The sequence below is a fragment of the Bufo gargarizans genome, chromosome 1, assembly GCF_014858855.1.
Source record: "Bufo gargarizans isolate SCDJY-AF-19 chromosome 1, ASM1485885v1, whole genome shotgun sequence".
In the NCBI taxonomy this organism is placed as follows: Eukaryota; Metazoa; Chordata; class Amphibia; order Anura; family Bufonidae; genus Bufo; species Bufo gargarizans.
The window spans coordinates 657,732,657-657,749,662 of NC_058080.1; the positions used below are offsets into that span (position 1 = coordinate 657,732,657).

The window sequence follows — 17,006 nt, forward strand, 5'->3', positions numbered from 1 at the left end:
TCCTCTGTAACTCGCTTTATCTCTCCCACAAGGCACAAGTCACTCTCAAGGTTATGTCACCTATGTCATCTGAAAACAGGAAATATTGCAGTTGTTAATGACAGCTCTTTAGCTGACACCACCTATGTCTCAGAAGAAAAGATTAGTGTCACCAGGCTTGTTTTTTTTTCAGTCCTCCTTCTTCCACTTTCTCATGTGACTATAAGGAAGAAATCATCAGTGTCACACACATCAGTCTCTTGGAGAGGTGACAGAGCTTCTGTGACATTGCTCTTGGTGACATTCTCCTTGTGGTAAGTACAATGTGTGATTATTGTCTATTTCATTTTACTATACTTATGTTTGTTCTTTTAACCAGAAATCATAGGTTCGGTGAATTCCTAAACAGTATTACTCTGGTTATTTGAAAGACTTTATTTCATGTATCATGTGATTATGGATATCTTTTTTTCATCTGGACATGTACTTAAAGGGGTTCTCCATGACTGGGAATCAATGGGCAGGGGGCCAGGCATGCTATAAAAGTTTTTTTTTTTTTTTTTAAAAAAGACTTCCCTGTTCAGAGTGTTCCAGTTCCAGCTCCGGTCGCCAATTCTTTCATGTAAACATAGCTATGGCATCCGCTGTGACCTGCGCAGGAACGGCACATGACCGAAGTCACCACTAGGGCAGTTGATTCCAGTTCAGCATTTTTTTTTTACTTTTATACAATGCATGGCTACCTGACCATCGGTTCCCAGACTCGGAGAACCCCTTTAAATGCAATCTGAGACACATTTCATTTGGGGTTCTGGCAAGTCTAGATTGAGCAATCGGACAGTGACTAAAGCCAAACACAGAGGAGGCATAGGCATGCCGGACCTGAAACTTTATCATACATCGGCATTGCTCATGCGGATTCTGAATTTGTCTGAAGGGCCAGGTGCGAAGCACTGGGTTCAATTAGAATTTGATCTTTCTCCAATGGATTTAAAAACAGCGCCCTGCATTAGGGTTGTAGACAGACCTCTGATGGAGGAATGGCCCTTTTTAGTGCGTCATACCCTCACTCAATGGGATAGATGGCTCCTAAACTCTCAATTATCTCATAGACCAGGTCCAATGACTCCTTTTATGGGTAACCCAGCTTTTTCCCCAGGGTGTCAAGTGAACAGATTCCTAATATGGCCCCAATCCGCGTGTCCGAGAGTTAGGGATACCATGTCGGATTCTACAGTGACTCGGTTTGATGTCCTGGTGCCCCCGGATGTGAGACAGGGGAGTTCTTGGCTCAATTACACTCAATTGAAAGCATTTGTTGAATTATTTGCACACTCCCCATATCCATCAATGACGGATTTTGACTCCATCTTTCTCAAACCCGATGCACATGACAAATTGCTCTCACAGCTTTACAAAATCTTATTGAAACAATGTAATAATGATTTAGTGCCCTATTTCCAAAAATGGAAATTGGATCTCCGAGTGTCTTTCTTGCCTGAAGAGGTTGACAAAATGTGTACATTCTCTCATGGATTGTCCATATCGACTTCGGCTCAGAAAAAAACTTCAAGATTCTTTCGAGATGGTCCTTCGACCCTTCATAAAATGTTTCCTTCTGCTTCCAATCTATATTGGAGGTGCAAGGCAGATGAAGGTACATTGTTACATATCTGGTGGGAATGCCCGATGATCAAATAGTTCTGGGATAAGGTGCTATGGGTCTATAAAAAGTTCTCTGGGAATGAGGTGGAGAACACTCCCAAAATTACCCTTCTCCCGCTGGTGCCTGGTTCTCTAGCGCAAGTGAAGAAAAATGCGCTTAGATTCTTCCTCACAGCAGCTCGCATGACGATTCCAAGACACTGGAAATCTGTCAGAATTCCCTCTCGGTGTGAATGGGCTAAGGAACTTAGGCACTTATTGAGAATGGAAGAGTTGATCGCTCTTTCGAATAAACAGGGCGAGAGATTCGAACGCAGATGGCGTCGTCTCCCTGAGTTCCTTGGCTCCTCTGAATTCTCTGTGGCAATTGACGTTGAGGTGGATGTTGTCATTTAGCTCATGGAACCTTCTCTAATTCTAGTGGTGGGGTAACCCTTTAACATTTGTGATGACTCATTTGAGACGTTTGACCGTTCTTATAGAATACCCCCCCCCCCCCCCCAATATCTTTCCCTCCCTTTTCTTCACTCTATTGACTCCCCCCCTGTTTGTCAGTCTCTGTGTAATTATTCACATACTATGACAGACTAGGCGGATTTAAAAAGTGATTTTATTACTGCACAAAGTTCACAGCAATTCTCCCAGTGGTTTCAACTGCAGAAGCTTAATTGTGAGGATCCTGCGCGATCCTATAGTAGTATCATTTATACATTTTCAGGAGATTGTCATGTCATCTTTGTCATGCTATGAAAATAATAAAAATCTGAGTAAACATAAAAGCTATCTGAGGTTATGCATGTTTAATTTAATAACATTTGAAGGAAGGACTATGTATGGACCATCGAGAACTACTTCATGATTTTCACATGTAATCCTGTACAAGCATCTCTTATTGCTGAGTGGGTTGACACACTATCTATAAGGGCTTTTTTGCAAAGGGTCCAAAGAGGACTGATAAAAAGGTGCATTGCCACATGCCTCCGTTTTCATATGAATCCAACAGAATAAAGGAACTGTGGAGCCTCTTTACACACTGCCATACAGCCTGGCTCTGCTAGGTCCTAAAGTCCTATAAAATAATGAACATATCTGTATCAATCTGTCTTCTCAAATAAATGTGTTTATTGCTTCAGTTTGTTACACAATATAACACATTAAAGGGGTTGTGTCACTTCTGCAAATGGCATTTATCATATGGGCAAGGTTACTACAAGGCACTTACTATTGTATTATGTATTGTGATTGTCCATATTGCTTCCCTTGCTGATTTATTTTTCCATCATGTTATACACTGCTCATTTCCATGGTTATGACCACACTATAGGAAAAGGCACTAGCCTCCCACAGTCTTGGCCACCAGAGAAGCTGGCTTTTTTGCTCATAGTGTGCAAGCACGACCATAATGTATAATGTGATGCAAACGTGAATATAGCCAACAAAGGAAGCAATATGGACAATCACAATACATTAGTAAGTGCCTTGTATTAACCTTCTCTACATCATAAACGGCATTTGCTGAAGTGACACAATCCCTTTAAAGTTCTTCGTAGGAGATCCAGAGTGGTTATTGTCATATTATCAGCAGCGAGGCACTGTTAGCATTAGGCTAGGTTCACATTTACAGCACATTTTCCATTTTTCTGTTGAAGGAATAAAAAAAAACGGAAGTGCCCGATTTGGAAATTTTTCTCCACAAAATACCTCTACATGGAACTGTATCTGTCATGGAACCCTGGCTGCGGAGTTGAACCTAGCCTTAATACCTTATTATATTTCTGTTTTTACTCATTGATTTTAATGTGTCTGTTCACATCAGTAGTTTTTTTTACTGGCTGTGGGTCAGTAAAAAAGTCATGAAGACATGCACTACTTTAGTCCCTGAGGTGGACCAAACATGCCCATTATAGTCCATGGGCCCGTGAAAAATCACTGACACAACATGGATGGCATTGTTTTTCACTGACCACTCATAGGAGATGCTCTGGACAGGGGGGGACTGGTCATAGACCCTACAGGGAAATTTCTCGATGGGCCGATGCCCAGGGGGGCGCCTGAGGCCTCCTCATGGCTACCGGCCAGGTACATAACAACCTTATGCTCTCATCATTCATTTTGTGCACCACTGTAGTACTTGGTTATGCTAGGATCCCTATTGTAGGCTGTATTGTGGTATCTGGTTCTGCTGGGGTGGAATGTTGTGCTGCACTAAGCTGTTGCTCTGCCTTCTGCTAGTTTGGACACCTTCAGCATAGGGCCACTTTTAGTTTTATTTTTTTCTTTAAGTTCCCAGTCCTCCCTTAGCTCTGGAAATTAATTTTCAGCTGAGCAGTGTCTGTGCTATACGGATGACACACGGAGGGCAAAAAACGGACACATGTGAATATTCACAGATATTTTTACAGATGAAACACAAATGGATTTTTTCAAGGAATTCGAACAAATGCGGAAATGTGAGTGAGGCCAAAGCCAGTAGTAAGTGCGGACACTAGTACCCTTACAGTGGGATGCAAAAGTTTGGGCAACCTTGTTAATCGTCATGATTTTCCTGTATAAATCGTTGGTTGTTACGATAAAAAATGTCAGTTAAATATATCATATAGGAGACACACACAGTGATATTTGAGAAGTGGAATGAAGTTTATTGGATTTACAGAAAGTGTGCTATAATTGTTTAAACACAATTAGGCAGGTGCATAAATTTGGGCACTGTTGTCATTTTAGTGATTCCAAAACCTTTAGAACTAATTATTGGAACTCAAATTGGCTTGGTAAGCTCAGTGACCCCTGACCTACATACACAGGTGAATCCAATTATGAGAAAGAGTATTTAAGGGGGTCAATTGTAAGTTTCCCTCCTCTTTTAATTTTCTCTGAAGAGTAGCAACATGGGGGTCTCAAAACAACTCTTAAATGACCTGAAGACAAAGATTGTTCACCATCATGGTTTAGGGGAAGGATACAGAAAGCTGTCTCAGAGATGTCAGCTGTCAGTTTCCACAGTTAGGAACATATTGAGGAAATGGAAGTCCACAGGCTCAGTTCAAGTTAAGGCTCGAAGTGGCAGACCAAGAAAAATCTTGGATAGACAGAAGCGACGAATGGGGAGAACAGTCAGAGTCAACCCACAGACCAGCACCAAAGACCTACAACATCATCTTGCTGCAGATGGAGTCACTGTGCATCGTTCAACCATTCGGCACACTTTACACAAGGAGATGCTGCATGCGAGAGTGATGCAGAGGAAGCCTTTTCTCCACCCACAGCACAAAAAGTGCCGCTTGAGGTGGGCTAAAGCACATTAGGACAAGCCAGCTTCATTTTAGAATAAGGTGCTGTGGACTGATGAAACTAAAATTGAGTTATTTGGCCATAACACGGGGGCGTTATGCATGGAGGAAAAAGAACACAGCATTCCAAGAAAAACACCTGCTACCTACAGTAAAATATGGTGGTGGTTCCATCATGCTGTGGGACTGTGTGGCCAGTGCAGGGACTGGGAATCTTGTCAAAGTTGAGGGACGCATGGATTCCACTCAGTATCAGCAGATTCTGGAGACCAATGTCCAGGAATCAGTGACAAAGCTGAAGCTGCTCCGGGGCTGGATCTTTCAACAAGACAACGACCCTAAACACTGCTCAAAATCCACTAAGGCATTTATGCAGAGGAACAAGTACAACGTTCTGGAATGGCCATCTCAGTCCCCAGACCTGAATATAATAGAAAATCTGTGGTGTGACTTAAAGAAAGCTGTCCATGCTCAGAAGCCATCAAACCTGAATGAACTAAAGATGTTTTGTAAAGAGGAATGGTCCAAAATATCTTCAACCAGAATCCAGACTCTCATTGGAACCTACAGGAAGCGTTTAGAGGCTGTAATTTCTGCAAAAGGAGGATCTACTAAATATTGATTTCATTTCTTTTTTGTGGTGCCCAAATTTATGCACCTGACTAATTTTGTTTAAACAATTATAGCACATTGTCTGTAAATCCAATAAACTTCATTTCACTTCTCAAATATCACTGTGTGTGTCTCTTATATGATATATTTAACTGACATTTTTTATAGTAATAACCAACGTTTTATACAGGAAAATCATGACGATTAACAATGTTGCCCAAACTTTCGCATCCCACTGTATATGTAGAATCATAGGGCTGTCTACATTAGTAGCTTATTAGAAATGTCCTGTGACAGAAAGGAACCCACTGTATTAATATACAAGGCTAGATGTTTTTTTTTCAAGAAGATGAAAATCCCCCCCTTTTAAAGGGGTTTTCTGGGATTTTCTGATCGTTGGGGTCTGACACCCGGGACCCCCACCGATGAGCTGTTTGAGAAGGCACTGGCACTCCTGTGAGCGCCGCGGCATTCTCGCAGCTTACGAAGCACTGCACTGTACATTGTATAGCGCACCTTGATGTGCCACACCTGTAAGGTAGGATGGATTATTTCGGCAAAGGAGAAGTGCTCACTAACACAGATTTAGACAGATTTGTGACCAGTATTTGAGAGTAATGGGTCTTTTGTGTATGTAGAAAATGTTTCAGATCTTTGAGTTCAGCTCATGCAAAATGGCAGCAAAACCAGAAGTGTTGCGTTTATATTTTTGTTCAGTGTAGGTATTAACAGTTTTTTTTTGTTAGTTATTAATTTATAAGATTGGATCAGCCAAAATGTCTATTCATTGTCTATGGGGCTTATCGAAACAGCTGAGTACAGTGCTGGGCTGTTTCTTTTATTGATTTTTAAACATAGATAACAGGATTCTACAAGTATTATAGGGGTATTCCGGTTTTGCAATTTTCAGCATCAATTGACAGGAAGCAACACATTATCAGGAAGCAACACATTATCATTGACTAATAGTGATTGTTTAGCTGTAATTCCCCCGTCTCATGACCTTTTCCACTGTGTTTCTTCCTGATGACATCAAGTCTACATCTGAGATGTGGCAGGGCTTGTAAGGCTCTGCCTTGTAGACACAACATCATCAATAACCTTGCCTGTGAGGGTGGGGTTCTTCTCATTTTCCTGGACTTTGCTCCGTAAACATGATGTCAGCAATAATGCTGAGCAGTGGCATAGCTATAGGGGAAGCAACTGCTTTGGGGCCCGAGCTTAGAAGAGACCCGGGAGCAGTCGGGGCTGTCATCAGGGCAGTGCAGCTACCACTGCTGTATGGGGCCCAGAGCTAGATAGTACAATAGGGGCCCGGTCCTACCCTTCAACTGTTACCAGGATTGGGCAGATCCGTTATGTAAAAATTATGTATTATTTAGGAGTCTTTTTTAAGGGGTGCAGTGCATTGTATTATTTCAGGGGTGCAGTGCATTGTATTATTTCTGGGGTGCAGTGCATTGTATTATTTATTTCAGGGGTGTAGTACATTGTATTATTTCAGTGGCACAGTGCACTGTATTATTTCAGGGGTGCAGTGCACTGTATTATTTCAGGGGTGCAGTGCACAGTATTATTTCAGGGTGCACTGCACTGTATTATTTCAGGGGTGCAGTGCATTGTATTATTTATTTCAGGGGTGTAGTACATTGTATTATTTCAGTGGCACAGTGCACTGTATTATTTCAGTGGCACAGTGCACTGTATTATTTCAGGGGTGCAGTGCATTATATTATTTATTTCAGTGGCGCAGTGCATTGTATTATTTATTTTAGTGGTGCAGTGCATTGTATTATTTATTTCAGTGGCACAGTGCATTGTATTATTTATTTCAGGGGTGTAGTACATTGTATTATTTCAGTGGCACAGTGCACTGTATTATTTCAGGGGTGCAGTGCACTGTATTATTTCAGGGGTGCACTGCACTGTATTATTTCAGGGGTGCAGTGCATTGTATTATTTATTTCAGTGGCACAGTGCATTGTATTGTTTATTTCAGGGGTGTAGTACATTGTATTATTTCAGTGGCACAGTGCACTGTATTATTTCAGTGGCGAAGTGCACTGTATTATTTCAGGGGTGCAGTGCATTGTATTATTTATTTCAGTAGCGCAGTGCATTGTATTATTTATTTCAGTGGCGCAGTGCATTGTATTATTTATGTCAGTGGCGCAGTGCATTTTATTATTTATTTCAGGGGTGCAGTACACTGTATTATTTCAGTGGCACAGTGCACTGTATTATTTCAGGGGTGCAGTGCACTGTATTATTTATTTCAGGGGTGCAGTGCACTGTATTATTTCAAGGGTGCAGTGCATTGTATTATTTATTTCAGTGGCGCAGTGCATTGTATTATTTATTTCAGTGGTGCAGTGCATTGTATTATTTATGTCAGTGGCGCAGTGCATTGTATTATTTATTTCAGGGACACAGTGCATTGTATTATTTATTTCAGGGGCACAGTGCATTGTATTTAAGTCAGTGGCACAAAATTTAAACAATCCCAATTTTACATATAAAAATAAACAATAATGATAAAAAAAAGGTATTGTCTCTTAAAACGTCTGAACTATTAACCTTCTTCAGCCACAATGATGTACCTTACATCATTGTGGCTGTGGGAATGTGTGGAGCAGGCTGCTGCTGTAAACCCCCTCCATACATGGCGGCTGTATAATACAGCAGGCACCTGACTGTAATGACTGGGATTGGCATTTACCCCCTCAGATACCACAGTCAATAGGCGAGGGGGCTCCCTCTGCCTTCAAATCAGAGCCTCCACAGTGAAATTGCAGGGCTCCAATCGGTTACTACCGTGTTTCCCCGAAAATAAGACATCCCCCGAAAATAAGACCTACCTCTAGTTTTGCCTATCGCTGTAATATAAGGCATCCCCCCAAAAATAAGGCCTCCCCGATTCTAAAGCATCCCCCGAAAATAAGGCCTCCCCGATTATAAAGAATCACCCGAACATAATGTGTAGTGTCCCACTAGGTAGGAGTGGGCACTACACAAGGGTCAATTGGGTAGCGTGTTACTTCTACTCACAAGGGACAGTGATATTGTATTGAGCTATGCATTTAATGTAATTTACTGTGTGTTTTTACATGCAATGGTTTTCCCTGTTATATGTTTTGCAGTTTAATTTAGCCTCCCAGACACTAGAGGGAGATAGAGAGCCCCTAGTATAAATGTCCAGGCCCAGACAGGGAGTGGGTAAGTCATAGTCAGGAGTCTGTGGAGACAGAAGTGAGAAGGCACCAGCCCAAGATATGCTGAGAGCCTCCTCCTGACATGCAGCTGGATAGTCCTGGTTTCTAGCTGCACCAAGGGGCTAGATGGAGTACAGCCTGCTTGGAGACCGTAGTGTATTCCGGGGGACTAGAGGAGTTACCTCGTCAGCCTGAAGCTCCTGAGGCTAAGGATAGCTCAGTTGAGATACCCCAGTAGTAGGACAGCACCTCCTGGGAGAAAACCTGCAGTTACCCTCAAGTCAAGCAGAGACAGTGTCATCAACTCAGATAAGTAAGCTAATGGGCAGAGGAACTATAAAAGTAAAGCAAGAATCCATACGGAAGGAAGATATATTTTACCAAGGATTTAAGCCAGCATTTAGGCATCCGGGCCTTGGGGTAGAAACCAGACAGGAGTTCTAAAAGAACAGTGTACACTATTTCCGAGGAAAGGTACAACCTTATACTGAGTGTATTGTGGATTTACCCTCTGAGTATCTTGCACCGAATTATACCTGCCAGTATTTGTATTGAGGCCTGCTTGTGAAGTACTTGATATAAGGAACTGCGTTACCATCTTGATGTATAAAGTTGGACTGTTTTCACCAAGTAAAGCAACGTTTGGTTCACCATATCATCCGTGTACCTCACTTATTGCTACTGAAAACCGGTATGCCACCGTTACAGGCACTGGCGTCACGAACCTTAAAGGGACCTTGCCTCAGGCACTCTAAACACCTGAAACAACCAGGGCACCTCATACCTGCCCAGGGTCCTCCAGAAAGTGAGTAACCCTCGATTGCCCATACCGTGACCTCACTGTCGCTATACCCTGCAGGTCTGGCGTGTTGCATAAATTGGCGTCACGAACAGGATACGAACATTCCTGCACCATTGCGGATACAAAAACTGTGTGCTGTTAATTGCCTTAAAGTGACAAGCCCTAATTGCTTTATTGAAAATTGCTGGGCCAAAGTGAACTGTGATAATTGCGGTGTGAAGATTGTATTATCTGGACTGTTTTCTGCTTATTTGAGCCACCGCTTGCTGTCAGTGAATAGACAGCGATTTTGCACAAAGATGGACGCTTAGCTTGTCTGGATTTGTTTGCTGCGTCATCTTCATACTGAATTGGCGGTAAAAATTGGCGCCTACTGCTGAAAAGTGCGCAAAAGGCTATATGTCCGCGCCACCGCCCCGTCTGGACATTTGCATGTCTGTTGAAATGGACTCCGCCTCCCCCAAACTGGAGTACTTGGGGGGCGGCCTCCCAGTGCAATGGGAGGATCTGTCTGAAATTGTTGGCGCCACCCTGTCGCTCTCCAGAGAAGGATCGAGCATGTTGAAGAGTGAAGACTGCTCTGCTGGGATGTCTGCGCCTGATCTGTTAAAGATGGATGTTATTGGTGTAGAGCAAAAGGACGCTCCACCGGCCTACTCTCCGGGACCGGAGAGACCCACCTCCCCGCCACCGAGGACGCAACCGGAGACCTACTATGGCTCCTGGAGAGACTTTTTCCAGCCCTCATTCAAGTGGTCAGCGTTGATGGCAGAGATTCGGGAGGCCGCAATAAAGAAAACTACCAAGACCAAAATATATTATGAAGAACTGGCAAAGACCGTTCATGAGTGCCACACTGACACCCAACCCCGCCTGGAAAGGAGAATGGGGTTGGTTGTGGCCTTTGACAAGGACCGAGGCTTCGGTTTCATCAAAGACTATATCACCGGCAGAGACTTATACGTGAATCGGAGGTCCGTCAAGCGGAGTTACCTGCCAGACCATCTGCATAACCTCCGCGAGGGAGAGGAAGTAGAGTTCACCCCTGCCGAGGGCCTGCGAGGCCCCTACGCCACTGCCGTGTCCCGTCCTAAAAAGAAAACGGAGGACTGAGACCTTGATGAGGACCACCCTGGTTGCAAGCGCGAACCGGTGCGCTCTCCAGAACCGGCCCATCATGCCTTCCAAGAACGGGGCTCCTTCATTGGCCCGAACGTCTTTTGGCAACCTACAGTGGTGGAGAAGAGGGTAAGCCCATGGCCCTCACCTGAGCTGCCTCTCAGGGAAAAGACTGTCCGTGAACTGGAAGATGCCGAAAGATTCCGTGCTGCCCTGGACAACATCAGAAGAGGAAGAAAAGCGGACGCCTCACCTGAACCTGCAGCGGCTGCACAGGATGCGCCAACTCCCGTACAAGTGCCGGCAGCGACAGCGGAGGACAGCGATCCCAACTCCGAAAGCCTGGGCGACCAGATCGTGCGGCTGGAGAAGAAACTACGTGAGCTGCGCCAGATTGCCTCCGCCAGGATCCAGACTCCACCTGACCTGAAAGAAAAAGGACTTAAGGACTCGGACGTCTCGGGGTCTAAGGTGAGAGTACCTGTCCCTTCCAGCCGGCCCTCCTTAGTGTCAGCACCTGCGGTGAGGTCTTCCTATGCTGTGCACCGGCGCACAGAGCCAGTCGTCCAGGAACCCACCAGACCGCTTGCAGCAGCGGTACCCAGGCCAGTGCAGCAACCTCCAACTGCCATGCCAGCACCGGTGCGGTCAGCAACCCTGGTTACCCCTAGGCCTATGGGGCCAATACCTATTAGGGGTCCATTCATGCTGCAGTTGCCCCCCAATACTGTGTTGTGGGCACATCCTCCTGTTGACTCTCAGTACAGGCCCAGTCTGCAAATGGAGCCAGGGAGCACCACTGAGATGCCAAGTGGGTATGACTTGCCCCTGTGAATTGGCCTGCTAGGCCATTGATTTGATTTATTTTGCCAAGGGACCCTAAGTAAAGTGGATTAACCCTTTCAGGACAGGAGTCCTTCGTTGTGTTGGCCCTCTGTTGCTGCTGCCAGTTACCCACGGCTCAGTGGTGATGGTCGGCCACTGAAATACCAATTGCAGCAAGGCCATCTTGTTTACAGGACCTCCTGCCTGCTTTCTCAGAGTGAAGAAAAATCCCAGTTGTGCCTATTTTGTGTACGTTGCACCTTTAACCCTTTAACCCCCTTTTCAGGTTGATTAAGGGTATTGCGGCACTTATTTTATGTATGCCATTTAAATAATGTGGACTATTTTATGTGCTGTCACTTTTATTATGCAACTCGAATTGAAAAGAATGCGCCCAGGGATAGACTCTAATGTACAAGAGCCTCTGAGATTTTGCTACCATTTTAAAGAAATGTGCCCAGAGATGGACTCCACTGTATGCGAGCCTCTGTGATCTTGTACCTTTGTCACTGCTTGAGGTGAAATACTTGCTGCAGATAAGAAAGGAACCTGGGTACGGACTCATGTTTGTTCTTTGAGCCTCCAAGAACTTTTAAATTGTTTTACATTTTTTTTTACTGTTCTATTATGGACACTTTGCACTTAAAGTATTATTATGGACTATCCTGGTATTTATTGTTACGCTGTGCCAGGTCAGCGCCCCTGTTCCCTTACATGATCCTGAGAGAAGAGAACAACGCCCCTTTTCACCGAACTTGCTCCTTAGCCAGTGGAACTGCCTGATATATACATATAATGTATTTTCGCAAATGTAGATGTATTTTCCTGCTTTGCATTGTTTTTCTATTACAGGTGCAGTATCCAGCTGGGCAGGGCCTCTTCCATGTTGCGCCGAGGACGGGCAACGTCAAAGTGTGGGGGTATGTAGTGTCCCACTAGGTAGGAGTGGGCACTACACAAGGGTCAATTGGGTAGCGTGTTACTTCTACTCACAAGGGACAGTGATATTGTATTGAGCTATGCATTTAATGTAATTTACTGTGTGTTTCTACATGCAATGGTTTTCCCTGTTATATGCTTTGCAGGCCTAGTGGGGTGTAATTTAGCCTCCCAGACACTAGAGGGAGATAGAGATCCCCTAGTATAAATGTCCAGGCCCAGACAGGGAGTGGGTAGGTCATAGTCAGGAGTCTGTGGAGACAGAAGTGAGAAGGCACCAGCCCAAGATATGCTGAGAGCCTCCTCCTGACATGCAGCTGGATAGTCCTGGTTTCTAGCTGCACCAAGGGGCTAGATGGAGTCACAGCCTGCTTGGAGACCGTAGTGTATTCCAGGGGACTAGAGGAGTTACCTCTTCAGCCTAAAGCTCCTGAGGCTAAGGATAGCTCAGTTGAGATACCCCAGTAGTAGGAAAGCACCTCCTGGGAGAAAACCTGCAGTTACCCTCAAGTCAAGCAGAGACAGTGTCATCAACTCAGATAAGTAAGCTAATGGGCAGAGGAACTATAAAAGTAAAGCAAGAATCCATACGGGAGGAAGATATATTTTACCAAGGATTTAAGCCAGCATTTAGGCATCAGGGCCTTGGGGTAGAAACCAGACAGGAGTTCTAAAAGAACAGTGTACACTATTTCCTAGGAAAGGTACAACCTGATTCTGAGTGTATTGTGGATTTTCCCTCTGAGTATCTTGCACCGAATTATAACTGCCAGTATTTGTATTGAGGCCTGCTTGTGAAGTACTTGATATAAGGAACTGCATTACCATCTTGATGTATAAAGTTGGACTGTTTTCACCAAGTAAAGCAACGTTTGGTTCACCATATCATCCGTGTACCTCACTTATTGCTAGTGAAAACCGGTGTGCCACCGTTACAGGCACTGGCGTCACGAACCTTAAAGGGACCTTGCCTCAGGCACTCTAAACACCTGCAACAACCAGGGCACCTCACCCAACATCAGGCCAGGTCTCTACACCCAGAGTGTGCCCCAGAGGAATTAGTGTCTGCCTCTCATTCACTGCTACATGCCTGTCCAGGGTCCTCCAGAAAGTGAGTAACCCTCGATTGCCCATACCGTGACCTCACTGTCGCTATACCCTGCAGGTCTGGTGTGTTGCAAATGCCTCCCCGATTATAAAGCATCCGCCGAACATAATGCCTCCCCGATTATAAAGCAAGCCACCCCAGAATGTAAGGACCCCGCAGCTACGGTACCGTAAGGCGTCGCCACGCAGCTCACTGATTGGCCGCAGCGCAGGCGGTGCGAGGTCTCTTTAAATCAGAGAGCCCGCGCTGCCGCCAGGACAAGCTGCCGCCTTCTTCCGCCCGCTGCTCGCTCTGCCCTGATGGAGTCTCACAACTTGGCTGGCACGGACACACAGGGGACAGGGTGACAGGTGGGGGGGGGGGGGGGGAATATCTGATGGAAGGTGGGGGATGTCTGGTGAAGATGGGGGGGGGGGAGACTAAAAACTGTAATTAAAATGACACAGGGTGATCAGAGGGGGGAATCAAAATGACACAGGGTGATCAGGGTGGGGAGTGGGATCATTTAAAATGACACTGGGTGATCAGGGTGGGGAGGGGGATCATTTAAAATGACACAGGGGGATCAGAGGGGGGAATCAAAATGACACAGGAGGATAAGAAAGGGGTACTAAAATGGTAATCCCCACTCAGATTCTCCTGTGTCATTTTAATTTCCCCCACTAATCCCCCTGTGTCATGGAAAAATAAGACATTCCTAAAAATAAGACCTAGCGCATCTTTGGGATATAAAATTAATATAAAACACTGTCTTATTTTCGGGGAAACAGGGTATGACCGTAAACTGCCTGTAAAGCCTGTGCATGGCTCAGTAGGCAGAGCATCAGAATCCCATAGACCAGGGATACTCAACCTGCGGCCCTCCAGCTGTTGCCCTCCAGTCTACAGCTATCGTCCTACAGCAGAGCATGGTGGGAGTTGCAGTTTTACAACATATTGGGGGCCGCAGGTTGAGCATCCCTGCCATAGACCATAATAGTTCTCTATTATGGTCTATGGGAAAAGCGACCAGAAAATTCAAATCCTTACATTGAATTTTTTACCAGAATTTGTAACTGTACAATGGTGTACAGTAGTCTTGGAAATGCAATATATTTTGTTCCTGGCAATAAAGACTTTCCAGTATTACTGCAGTAGCGTCCTGGTTGCCATGGTTACCGATCGGAGCCCCAGCGATTAAACTGGGGCTCCGATCGGAACTCCGCTGCCACCAATGATCGGGGGGAAGATGGGAGGCTGCACACTGGCCACCAATGTTGTTAATGCTATAGAGGGAGGGGGGGCCGATGGGGGGGAGCACACTGTGCCACAAACAAATTATTACAATAGAGGGAGGAAGGGGGGGTGCACACTGTGCCACCAACGAATTATTACAATAGAGGGGGGGGGCCGCACTGGCCACCAATGATATTCAAACTGGGGAGGGGGGGTCTGCCCCCTGCTGCCTGGCAGCCCTGATCTCTTACAGGGGGATATGATAGTACAATTAACCCCTTCAGGTGTCCGTCAAAACAATAGGACAGGTCATATTTTATTGACGGACAGGATACACGGATCACGGTCTCGGCTGCAAAACGGTGCACTTTCCGATTTTTCCACGGACCCATTGAAAGTCAATGGGTCCGCGAAAAAAAAACGGAAAACGGCACAACGGCCACGGATGCACACAACGGTCGTGTGCATGAGACCTTATACAGTGACATGACATACAGTATATATGTGTAGGAAACAGATGAAGTGGCTGTTGGGCCTGGTGTGATAGAGCGATCTTGACTAGCCACATGATGGGATTTGCGCGGGAGGAGGGGATTGCAAAGAAGTGTGTGTGTGCGGTGGGGCCCAGTCAGTTCTAGCTACACTCCTGATGCTGAGTGTCTTAGGCTGTGATTTTTTCCAGCAGAGCTTCAAGCAGGCTTGGATCTGTGACCTTTGAGCTGGTAGGGGAAGGAGAGGCAGAGACCTGATGGCACAGACGCTCCCTGTGAGTATTATGCTGGGGTGTAAACACAGGGTGAGGGTCACAGATGTAGCGACTGGGCCACAGGGGCAATATGTGTGAGTTATGGTGGGCCGATGGGGGTAGTAGCAGTTTGACTCACGGTTAGCAGAGCTCCCTGGGACGGCGTGCAGTGAATGGAAGGACAGCACCAGTTCCTTCGAGGCACACTCTGTTGTCCAGGGAGTCCCGCCAGATGGTGGTTGAGGTTCCTTGGGTGGTGTGGGTTTCAGGTGCCGTGGAGGCAGGGTCCCTGGTGTTCATGATGACGTCAGCACCGTAAGGTGCAAATAGGTGATAAGTGCGAACAATAAGGAGACCAGTTCTCTTAACAAACTCCCAGTACTTTACTGAAGCTGATCCAAAGGTCATCAATGTGCGCAAAAGTCATTTACAGCAAGGCAGCTTCTACAATGGTTCAGGTTAGTTCCCAAAAGATGCATAAGGGGAAATTTTTCGTCTATAACAATCAATCACTTGCTTCTCCAGGCTGGAGGGATGTACTATCTCTGCTGTACTGTATAGTCATATACTTCTGTATCCTCTCTAGGAATACTATCTCCTGACAGGTGGCCTTTCTGTCTTTGGTTATGGTGGGCAGCTGGTAGCTTAGAATCTCTCCACCTAATGCAAAGGAGACTAGAGCCTGATAAACGACAATTACCTTCTTTTGCGAATATTCTCACACCCTCTCTGGGTTGCCTGGATCTTCTGTAATCTTTCCCCTCTATGTGCTGGTACATGGAACTAACTCTAGAGATTTGATAACTCTGCAACATGGCTGCTGAGGTGCAGCTTTTCCTCATGACACTCTCCTCCTTCTTCTCCTCCCCCTCCCTGTGCAACGTTATGGGAACTCAGGCACAAGCAGATTTTCATGAAACACAATCACAGTATAAGGCTCCATTCACACGTCCGCAAGTTGTCCGCACCCGTTCCGCAATTGTGCGGAATGGGTGCAGATCTATTCATTCTCTATGGGAACTGAATGGATGCGGAGAGCACATGTGCTATCCGCATTTCCACAGAGCGTCCCCGATCTTCCGGTCCGCAGCTCCGGAAAAAAATAGAGCATGTCCTATTCTTGTCCGCAATTGAGAACAAGAATAGGCATTTCTATGGGGGTGCCCTGCCAGGTGTGAATGGACCCTTAAGCAGTGTGTTTCAGGACACTGTACAGATGACAATTACACTGGAGGAGTCACTCAGAACTTCACAATTTTTTGTGCGTGTGTGTAACCGGAAATCCCCTTTAAGTCCAAGTATATACAGCATTCAACATATACAAAGTTATCATAAGATATCAAAGGTGTACAATAAAATGCAAGCATTCATTTGTATCAGCTATGAATGATACTCGGTACTGTATATTTTCTTTTATCGTACTTGGAAAACACATTAACAAAAATTACAGTTCAAAAAAATTAAAAAAGAAATGCAAGCAAGCCATTAATTTTACAGA

The 17,006-nt window shown here is 45.3% G+C and overlaps 1 protein-coding gene across 1 annotated transcript in view; it reads left to right on the forward strand.

The window, feature by feature from the left end:
• The first annotated feature begins 234 nt into the window (after positions 1-234).
• The window catches only part of LOC122935822 (baculoviral IAP repeat-containing protein 1-like), a 90,234-nt gene continuing 73,462 nt past the window's right edge, over positions 235-17,006 (forward strand). The window contains exon 1 of the mRNA XM_044291727.1: positions 235-293. The gene's annotated coding sequence lies outside the window, so the exon portion shown is untranslated. The remainder of the gene's footprint in view (positions 294-17,006) is intronic.